We start from the raw sequence: 11,880 nt of genomic DNA on the forward strand, positions 1-11,880 counted from the left end.
GCTATTACGAATATTGCTGCAATGAGCATGGGTGTGCATATTATCTTTTCACATCCTGCCTCTCACTTCTTTAGGATATACACCTAGTAATGGGATTGCTGGATCAAAAGGTATTTCTATTTCCAACTTTTTAAGGAATTTGGATACCAATTTCCACGGTAGTTGTATCATTTTACAGTCCCATCAGCAGTGTATGAGAGTCCCAATCTCTTCACATCCTTGCCAGCATTTGTTATTTTCTGTCTTGTAGGACTTTTCTATTAATGTTGGGGTGAGATGGTATCTCATGGTTGTTTTGATTTGCATCTCTCTAATGCTAATGATGGTGAACATTTCTTCATGTATTTGTTGGTTGCCTTAATATCTTCTTTGGTGAAGTGTTTTCTGCCTATTTTTCAATTCGTTTGTTTCTCTTTTTGATGTTGAGGTGTTGGAATTTTCTATACATTTTAGAGATATATCTTTTGTACAATATGTCAAAGCTGAATATTTTTTCCCACATTCTGTAGGTTCTCTTTTCATTCTTTTAGAGAAGTCTTTTGATGCACATAAGAATTTAATTTTTAGATGGTCCCAATCATCTAGTTAATCTTCTGCTGTTTGTGCATTTTCGTTTATGCTTGATAGTCTTTGCCACAAACCAGGGCCCCTAAGATTACCTTTATTTTTTCTTTGATGAACTTTATAGTTTCAGGTTTCATGTATAAGTCTTTGTTCCATGTGGAGTTAGTTTTTGTGTAAGGTGTAAGGTGTAAGGTATGGATCTCTTTTCATTTTTCTGCAAATGGATATCCAGTTTTGCCAGCACCATTTGTGAAAGTGACTATCCACCATTTAATAGATTTTGGCCCTATGTAAAAGATCAACTGTCAAAAGGTGGATGGCTCTATTTCTGGGTGATCAATTCTGTTCCACCCGTCTATGTGTCTGTCATTGTAACAATCCCAGGCAGTTTTGAGAACTGTGGCTGTAATAGTAGGTTTTGAGATCTGGGAGCATGAGACCTTCTACTTTCTTCTTCATTAGTAGTGCTTTGGTTATCTGATGTCTCTTTCCTTTCCAAATAAAATTAGTGATTGGTTTTTTCCATGTCTTGAAGAATGTTGATGGGATCTGGACTGGGATTGCATTGAATGTATAGATTGGTTTGAATAGCATTGACATTTTCACAATGTTCAATCTTTGTCTCCATGAGCATGGTATGTTCTTCCATATATGTAGATCTCTTATAGGTTACTGAAATAGTATTTTGTAGCTTTCTTTGTATAGGTCTTTTGTGTTCCTGGTGAGATTTATTTCCAAGTATTGTATCTTTTTGGTAACTATTATAAATGGCATTGATTTCTTTATTTCTCAGAGACCTCTTTGCTGGTGTAAAGGAATCCAACTGATTTTTGTATGCTGATCTTGTATCTTGCCACTATGCTAAATCTTCCAATAAGTTCTAGTAGTTTTCTTGCTGAGTCTCTTGGGTTCTCTATGTATAGGATCATATCATCTGCAAATAGGCATAGTTTTACTTCTTCCTTACCAATCTGTATGCCTTTAATTTTCTTTTCTTGTCTTATTGCCCTGGTTAGGACTTCCAATACAAAGTTGAATAGAAGTGGAGATGGGGGCATCCTTGTTTGGTTCCTGTTCGCAAGGGAAATGGTTTCAGTCTCTCTCTCCATTAAGAACAGTGTTGGCTGTTGGTTTGGTATATATGCCCTTTATTATGTTGAGGAATGTCCCTTCTATTCCTATTTTGCTGGTTTTTTTTTTTTTTTAAATCAGAAATGGGTGTTGGATTTTATCAAATGCCTTTTCTTCACTGATTGATATGATCATGTGATTTTTTTCCTTTATTTTACTTATGTGATGGATTATGTCGATTGTCTGTAGTTTTCCTTTCTAGTGGTGCCTTTGCCTTTATGCTTGCTTCGTACAATGAGTTTGAGAGGATTTCATCTTTTCTAAGTTATGGAATAGTTGAGTAGGATTGGTATCAGCTCTTCTCTAAATGATTGGTAGAATTCTCCAGTGAAACAGTCTGGGCCAGGACCTTTTTTGTTGGTAATTTTTTTTTTTTTTTAATGACCTGCTCAATTTCTTGTTTTGTTATGGATCCATTCACATTTTCTACCGCAGTCTGCATTAGTTTCGGTAAGTAGTTTGTTTCTAGAAATCTGTTCATTTCGTCTAGGTCTTCAAATTTGTTGGAGTACAATTCTTCATAGTATCCTGATTTTATTCTTTTTATTTCTGTTGGTTCTGTTGTGATGGCACCACTTTCATTTCTTATTTGTGTTATTTGCATTTTTCCTTCTTTTCCTCTTTTAAGTTTGCCAGTGGTTTGTTGATTTTATTAAATTCTTCAAAGAATCAACTTCTATCCTTGTGATTTTTTTCTATTGTCTTTCTGCTTCATTTATTTCTGCTCGAATCTTTGTTATTTCTTTTCTCCTGGTAGGATTTTTGCTGATCTTTTTCTAATTGTTGGAGATGTTGAGTTAAGGTGTTGATTTTTGCTCTTTCTTCTTTTTTGATGTATACATTTATTGCTATAAATTGCACACTGATCACTACTTTTGTTGTGTCCCAAAGATTGTGTTTTCATTCTCATTTGATTAAAGGAATTTTTTAATTTCATTTTTTATTTCTTCTATTACCCAGTCATTTTTGAGGAGGTGTTATTAGTTTCCATGCATTTGCTCTTTTTCTGTTGGTCTTCCTAGTGTTAATTTCTAATTTTATAGCATTGTGATCTGAGAATGTGCTTTGCAGCATTTCAATGTTTTTAAATTTATTGGGGCTTGCTTTGTGGCCTAACACATGGTCTATCCTGCAGAATGTTTCATGCATGTTGGAAAAGAAAGTATATTGTGCTGCTGTTGGGTACTCTGTCGATGTCTATAAAGTCAAGTTGGTTGATCATATTATTTATTTATTCTGCATCTTTGTTAAAAAAAGAAAAGAAAAAAAAAAAACCAAACTCACTGACATCGAGTCAATTCCAACTCATAGAGACCCCCTTTGGGTTTCTGAGGTGGTAAATCTTTGTAGAAGTAGATTGCCCAGTCTCCCTTCCACCAAGTGACTGGTGGGTTTGAACTGCTAGTTTTCCAGTTAGCAGTCAAATACCTTAGTTACCATGCTACCAGAGCTAGGGGTCACTATGAGTTGAATTGACTCAATGGCAGTGAGTATTATGGGCTATGAAAATCTATATAACGAGACACCTTTCTACTTCTTCAAACTCATCTTCTATGTTTCCCTTCTTTTACTGTACCCCACTCATGTTGGCCTTCTTTCTGTTACTGAAATTCAGAAGTTTGCTCTCATTTCATGGACTTTATATTTGCTATTTCTTCTGCCTGAAGTGATTTCCCTCCCTTCATTATGGTTACCCCCTTTTCATTCATGTCTCAATTCAAATGTCATCTCTTCCAAGAATGCTTCATTTACCAACCAAACCTGACATTGTTGTGCTATATTACCTCTAAAAAATCTTCTCTGTACCATATTTCTTGTTTATATATTTGCTTATTCGTTTGTTCCTTCATTCATTTGTGGTCTCTTTTACCTCACCAGGTAAGCTTGGCATACATATGATCAATGAATTTTTTTTGACTAACTTTTATTTTTTTATTGTGACTTACACAAAGTAAAATGGTTTTCCATTCAACAATTATGCTAGTCCAGAAAAAGTTCCAAGATTTGGCAGGGCAAGGCAGGCTGCCAAACAACTTCACTACCTGCAGGGTTCAAGAGTGCTAAAAGCTGGAGATCTTCCTCAAAGTTGCTTCTTATATACTGGAAGTAGACCACATCGCTAAAGCAGCTACTCAGCTGCTCCGATAGATTCCACCATGGAACTGATTACCAGTTTCATCATAGGGAATAACTACATCCAGCTACCCAGCCACTCAAAACCAGGCTCAGCCAAGTTGACACATAACCTTACTACCATAATTCCACGCCTTGTCAACTTGGCACCTGTACAGATCTTCATTGGGTGGCTCCAGTCCCCTAGCTCATCTGAGTAGCAACCTCACCCCTCTTGGCCTGGTGGGCCCTGTTCCTCTGCTTCTTGAGAATGGGAGTCCTCCCCTCACATTTGAACAGTGGCTATGGCCCCATTCCACTGTTCCACATGAACAAGCAGCCCCACACTCCAAAACCAAGTTGGTGGAGATCTGACTCTTTGAAACTTAAGGGGCTATGGTGGTTCCATCTTCAAAGGCCATGGCTCTATTCTTTGAGGCTGAGGCAGCTCCTCTTCCAGGTTTCTTGGTCTCTCTGCTTCTACCAATTAATGCCACTGTACCAGGAATCTTTCTGTCCAAAAGACACTCAGCTTTCACACTCTGTGCGCTGATAAGTCTATCGCCATTTCATGCCTGTCTCTCTGCTCTGCTGATGTCATCTCTCTGCTGGGGTCTCTCTGTTGGGGTCTCCGGTCAAGGATGCACTCCACTCCTGCATCCATGTTTTAGGTATCTGTCAGAACAGCACCCCATTCTTGGTACCATATTTTGTTTTGGTTACTTTGTGCTGCTCTAACAGACATATCACAGACAGAATGGCTTTTAAAAACAGGAGTTTATCATCTTACAGTTTTGGAGGCTGAAAGTCTGAGTTCAAAGTGCTAAGCCCTATGGGCTCGGTGAAAGCGCCTCAACCTTAACTGTCAGCTTGCCTCCCTCTCCTGGCCCACTGAAGCTGATGGCTTTTCTTCATTCAAGGCAGCTGCTGGCTGCTGAGGTTGACAAACCCAAGGTTGTTAAGTAAAAAGGCACAGTCCCAATATTACCAAACAAGACTGCAGGCCACTAATTCAAGTCCAGAACAGGTCCCAAGATCAGTGGGGCAAGGCAGGCTGCTGAACAATGACGTGGCTACATGCAGGGTTCAAGCATGCCAAAAGCTAGAGGCCTTCCTCAAAGTTGTTTCTTATACACTAGAAGCAGACCAAAGAAGACTAAAGCAGCTACTCAGCTGCTCCAGTAGATTCCACCATGGAGTTGATTACTAATTTCACCATGAGGAATAACTGCATCTAGCTGTCCAGCCACTCAAAACCAGGCCCAGCCAAGTTGACACATAACCTTAACTACCACAGTAAGTGATTCAATTCCTCTTTGTTTTCAGCATGCAAGGCTGTGTCATGTGCATATTGAAGATTGTTAATTAGTCTTCCTCCTCCAGTTCTGATGCTGCATTCTTCTTCATACAGTCCAGCTTCTTGGATTATTTTCTCAGCATGTAGGTTGAATAAGTATGTCGAAAGGGTTACAAACCTTGATTTTAAACCATGCAGTAACCTCTTGTACAGTTTTTGCATGAGTACTTGTGTTCTGTAATTCCCATAATTTGCCATAATTCACAGTCTAATGCCTTTGTTTGCTGTTATGTGTTGTTGAGTCGTCTCCGACACTTATAGAAGGAAGCATTGCCGGTCCTGTGCCAGCCTCATGATTCTGACTATACCTGAGCCCATAGCTGCAGCCACCATGTCAATCCATCTTGTTGAGGGCCTCCCCAGCTTTTGTTGACCCTCCATTTTACCAAGCATGGCATCCTTCTCCAGAGAATGGTCCCTTCTGACAACCTGACCAAAGTTTGTGAGACGAAGTCTGGCCATTCTTGCTTCCAAGGAGCATTCTGGCTGCACTTCCTCCAGGACAGATCTGTTAGTTCTTTTAGCAGTCCAAGGTACTTTAGCATTCTTTATCAACACCACAACTCAAAAGCATCAACCCTTCTTCGATCTTCCTTATTCATTGTCCAGCTCTCACATGCATGAGGCAACTGAAAATACTTGGGTTAGGTACATCTTAGTCTTCAAAGAGACATCTTTGCACTTTTGCATATTTGCCCAATGCAATAAGTCTTTTGATGTCTTGACTGCTGCTTCCATTGGTGTTGATTGTAGAACCAAGTAATCTGAAATCTTTGACAACTTCAATCTTTTCTCCATCTATCGTGATGCTGCTTATTGGTCCAGTTGTGAGGATTTTTGTTTTCTTTATATTGAGGTGTAATCCATAGTGTACACTGTAGTCTTTAATCTTAATCAGGAAGTGCTCTAAGTCATCCTCACTTTCAGCAAGCAAAGTTGTGTCGTCTGTGTATCTTAGGTTGTTAATAAGCCTTCCTCCAATCCTGATGCCATGTTCTTCTTCAGATAGTCCAGCTTCTCAGATTACTTGCTAAGATTGAATAAGTATGGCGAAAAGATACACCAGATGCACTCCTTTCCAGATTTTAAACTGTGCAGTATCCCCTTGTTCTGTTCAAACAACAGCTTTCTGGTCTATGTACAGGTTCTTCATGAGTACAATTAAGTGTTCTGGAATTACCATTCTTCTCAATGTTATCTATAAGTTGTTATGATCCACACAATGCCTTTGCACAGTCAATAAAACACAAGTAAACATCTTTCTGGTATTCTTTGCTTTGAGCCAAGATCCATCGGACATCAGCTATGATATCCCTCACTCCACATCCTCTTCTGAATCCACCTTGCATTTCTGGAAGTTCTCTGTCAATATACTGCTGCAACCATTTTTGAATTATCTTCAGTAAGATTTGACTTGCATGTGGTATCAATTTCAACAATTTCCACATTTCTTTGTAATGGGTACAAATGTGGATCTCTTCCAGTCAGTTGGCCAGGTAGCTGTCTTCCAAATCTCTTGGCATAGCTGAGTGAGTGCCTCCAGTGCAGCATCTGTTTGTTGAAACATCTCAATGGGTGGAGACTTGTTTTTCATCAATTCCTTTAGTGCAGCTTTGACATCTTCCTTCAATACCATTGATCATATGCCACCTCCTGAAATGGATGATCATCTATCAATTCTTTTTGGTATAGTGACTCTGTGCATTCCATCCATCTTCTTTTGATGTTTCCTGCATCATTCAACATATTGCCCATGGAATCTTTCAATATTGCAATTCAAGACTTAAATTTTTTCCTCAATTCTTTCAGCTTGAAAAATACCAAGCATATTATTTTCTAACTCCAGGTCTTTGCACATTTCATTATAATAACTGACTTTGTCTTCTCGAACTGCTCTTTGAAATCTGTTCAGCTCTTTTATCCAGTTGATTCCTCCATTTTCTTCAGCTACTTTCCATTCAAGGGCAAGTTTCAGAGTCTCCTCTGACATCCACTTTGGTCTTTATTCCTTTTCTGTCTTTTTAATAACCTTTTGCTTTCTTCATGGATGGTGTTCTTAGTGTCATCCCATAATTCCTCTGGATATCAGTTATTGGTGTTCAGTGTATCAAATCTATTCTTTAGATGGTCTCTAAATTCAGGAGGGATATAATCAAGGTCATATTTTGGCTCTTGTGGACTTGTTTTAATTGTTTGCAGCTTTAACTTGAACTTGTATATGAGCAGTTGATGGTCTGTTCCACAATCAGCTCCTTGCCTTATTTTGGCTGAAAATACTGAGCTTTTCTATCACCTCTTGTCACATATGTAGTTAATCTGATTCCTGTGTACCCTGTCTTGTGAAGTCCATGTGTATAGCCGCTATCTGTGTTGTTGAAAAAAGGTATTTGCAATGAATAGGTTGTTGGTCTTGCAAAATTCTGTCATGTGATCTCCAGTGTCATTTCTCTCACCAACACCCTATTTTCCAACTACTGGTGATTCTTCTTTGTTTCCTACTCTTGCATTCCAATCACCAGTGATAATTAATACATCTTGAGTGCATGTTCAGTCAATGTCAGAGTGCAGAAGTTGGTAAAAATCTTAAATTTCCTCATATTTGGTTCGTGCGTAAATTTGAATAACAGTAATATTAACTGGTTTTCCTCGTAGGCACATGGATATTATCCTGTCACTGACAACATTAAACTTCAGGATAAATCTTGAAAAATTCCTTGTGATGATGAATGCGACACCATTCCTCTTGAATTTGTCATTCTCGGCATAGTAGATCATATGGTTGTCTGATTAGAGATAACCAAAACCACTCCATTTCACTATTGCCTAGGATATCAATCTCTATGTGTTCCATTTCATTTTTGACAACTTCCAATTTTCCTAGATTCATATTTCATACATTCCATGTTCTGATTATTAATGGATGTTTGCAGCTGTTCCTTCTTGAGTCATGCCACATCAGCAAAAGGAGGTCCTGAAAGCTTTACTCCATCCACATCATTAAGGTCAGCTCTATTCTGAGAAGGCTGCTCTTTTCTAGTCATATTTTGAGTGCCTTCTGACCTGAGGGGCTTGTCTTCTGGTACTATAGATAATGTTTCAGGGCTATTTTTCAGTAATATATCAGACAGTGTTTCACCACTATTCATAAGGTTTTCACTGGTCAATTATTTGAGAAGTAGATGGCCTCTTCCTTCTTCTGAGTCTGTTTTAGTCTGGAAGGTCCACTGAAACCTGTCCACCACGGGTGACCCTGTTGATACTTGAAACACCAGTGGCAAAGCCTCCAGCCTCATACCAACACACAGGCCACCACAGGGTGACAAACTGACAGACAATTTTGCCTCCCTTAGCTGTTCCAAACTGCTCCACTTCCACTTCCCAGCCTTCCCTACCAGTTCCAGCCCTCCAAAAGGCCTTCTGCTGCTGCTTCCCAGCAGATGGGTCTTTGGAGGGCTGGAACTAGTAGGGTAGGCTGGGAAGTGGCAAATGCCTTTGCATAGCCAATAAAACACAGGTAAACATCTTTCTTGTAGTCTCTACTTTCAGCCACGATTCATCTAATATCAGCAATGATATTCTTTGTTCCATGTGCTCTCCAGAAGCCAGCTTGAATTTCTGGCAGCTCTCTATTGATACAGGAGCTCTGGTAGCGTAGTGCCTACATCATTTGACTGATAACCTAAAGCCTGGTCGTTCAAACTTATCAGACACTCCGGAAGGAAGGTTGGGCAATCTACTTCCATAGTGATACTGCCTCGGAAACTCAAGGAGGGATTGCTATGAGTCGGGTCCAACTCAATGGCAAACAACAACAACAACAACTCTATTGACATACTCCTGCAATTGTTTTTTGAATTATCTTCAGCAAAATTTAATTGTGTATGATATTAATGATATTGTTCGATAACTTCACCTTCTGTTGGATCATCTTACTTTGGAATGGGTACAAATATAGATCACTTCCAGTTGGTTGGCCAGGTAGCTGTCTTCCAAATTTCTTGGCATAGTTTTCAATAAGGAGATGAGAAAACAAAGTTTATAGAAAAGGCTGAAGTTAAAACTATAACAGGCATTATTATTATTGTTTTAATCCAGTTAGCCAATTGTTTTGGTAATTAGGGTCAGCCACAGGAAAATATGCTCTTTTTATGTTAAAAAGTTAAGTGAAGGCAAAGGTATTTTTTATTCACTTAAGAAATCTTGAAATTACCCCTTTAAGTTTTATAAATACAAAGATGGAGTCTGTATGGTTTAGCAATGTTGCTCCAGTTAGCCTGCTCTGTAGTCACATGCATAAATGCTATGTACAACACCAAAGTTCAAAAATTAGCAGTTGACAAACTATGAAGCCCAACAGTATATAGAAAGATATATTTAATCTTTTATGCTTTCTCAAATAATTCTCTTCCGTATGAAAAAGACATGAAAAATACACAGTGATGTTAGAGGTGGTCAGTGGTGATTGGGGGTTAATTGATTGCCCTGAAGATAATTCATTTAAAATACTGATTTTCTAAGTAGACAGGAAAAGTCTTTCATAGACACATGCAGAACAAGGAATGATGGCATTATTTGAAGATATAGATTATAAAAAGTATGTTTAACTTAAAAGTTGTAAGTCTTAGAATCCCTTGGTTTAATCACCCTATTCTCTTACTCTGAAAACATCTTAACCATATCTCTACTAGTGGGGTCAGTTTTGCTGTTAAGAAAAGAGTAATATTATAACCTGTCATATATTTGCATCAATGATATGATGTTAACCACTTATAGAAAGTGGCATAAGCAGTACTTATGGAGAGCTGTATTTGTTGTTGTTGTGTTCCGTGGAGTCGGACCCGACTCATAGTGACCCCTCCTTGGGTTGCCGAGGCAGTTTCACTATAAAAATAGATGGCCCATCTTCCTTCTGAGGAGTGACTGGTGGGTTTGAACCACCAGCCTTCTGGTTAGCAGTCAAATGACTTAGACACTATGCTACCAGAGCTCCTATGAAAAGCTGTAATAAACTCCAAAATGAAACACACTGTGTCTAAAGGCCTGCTTTTTCTCTATTTCACAAATGAAAACAGCACAGTGTACCTTGCTTTCCCAATATTATTCCAAAAGTCCAAAGAGATACTAAATAAAACTGTTAGTTGAACTAACTGGAGGAAGTTCCTTCTTTTCTATTTTTTCTTTGAAATTCTATTTAGCATTGAACCAGACTTCTGTGATTGAAGGCAGTAAATGATCGATAGGGTTCAAAAGAGTTCTGTGGTGAAGGGTAAGTAGTTTAGTGTTTCCGCGACCTAATCCAAAGGCTATTTCTAGCAGTTTGTCATTTAGTACAGAGAAGGTTAGTGAGGTCATGTTGATATACGATCTTTTATGTTTTGAACTTATCACTTCAGCTGAACTGGTCCTATAATTCTCATTAACAAGGAGCAGTTATCTTTTGATACTAAAACATAAAATAAAATAACTGCTTTGCCTTTTTCTTTCAAACTTTTATATAAAGGGAAGTCAAAACTTGGTGTTGCAAGTATTCAGCTAGTGAAATGTAGAGCAACTTTATTTTTTACCTATAAAGATAAAAACAGCTTTAGAATTCCAAGAAGAAATCCAAATAAGATCATATGAAGAAATCCAAATAAGATCATTCTGCAGGTGAGAACTTCCTAATATCATCACGATAAATATTTAGTTCTAGTAGAGAGTAAGATTACCTCTTAAAGAAATATGTTCTAGTACCTGAGCATACATTTCAAGAAGGATACATTTCTTTAAAGAAAGAAAATACCAAAAACTCAAGAAGGCATTGTGAGGCAGGAGAAAAAATATGCCAGGCTAGAAGACTTGAATTCTAATTTCTGATGTGCTCAGGTAAGAGCTAAATGACATGCAATAAAACCAATAAGCTATGCTTACCTAGTCATTTCTAGCTTAGATTTCACTAATGATCTCCTTTAATGTTTCTGAGTTAGCTGACAGGCCTAGCATGTCTCCAAATTCATCTTTCTAATCTGGTCATATTTATCAGTGGCTCCATTCATTTATCCATTCACCCCACCCCCTCAACCCATTAGACTAAAGCTTTTTTGGTAAATGTTTGTAAATGAATGCATAATAAATGAATGAAAATCAACTCCTCTCATTCCTGTTTTTTTTTTTTTTTTTTAGCTAGGGTAGAGGGGGTTTGAGTCATTGGCTAATATTATCATCAAGAAATCAAGTCATCATTTTTACAAGGAATTACAAATTACCATCCCCGCCTTCCCCAACATATACACACTAGTCCTAGCTAAATGTTCTGATGGAAACTAACTGATTAATTAGCTGCATTAATTTTAATTCATTAGAATGCTAAAATTAATCTTGAAAGAACAGTTAGGTTCTTTCATTTCCTAAGCAAAAAATATCCTTAATTTGCCTTCAAATGATGAGTGCTTTATGCTTGCTTTCTCAATCGAGTCCCTTCTTTCCTACCTTATTTTGTTTCTGTCTGATGCTGGCTTATGTGTAGTTGGGTGTCACCTATCTCTTCCTTAAAACACAGAGGTAGCCTGGGGCCATGGAACCAAAGATCACTCCACACAGAATCAGAAAATCTGTATTTGAGTTTGTCTCTTTTTAGTGCAGTGACAATGGCAAAATATACTATCTTTTTTTGTGATTGCAGTCTCCTGTTCTGTACATTAGGATAATAACCACCATAAAGAATGAGTAAGGCAAGG

Source organism: Orycteropus afer, unplaced genomic scaffold, assembly GCF_000298275.1.
Source record: "Orycteropus afer afer isolate SDZICR_OR568_19922 unplaced genomic scaffold, OryAfe1.0 scaffold00299, whole genome shotgun sequence".
NCBI lineage: Eukaryota > Metazoa > Chordata > Mammalia > Tubulidentata > Orycteropodidae > Orycteropus > Orycteropus afer.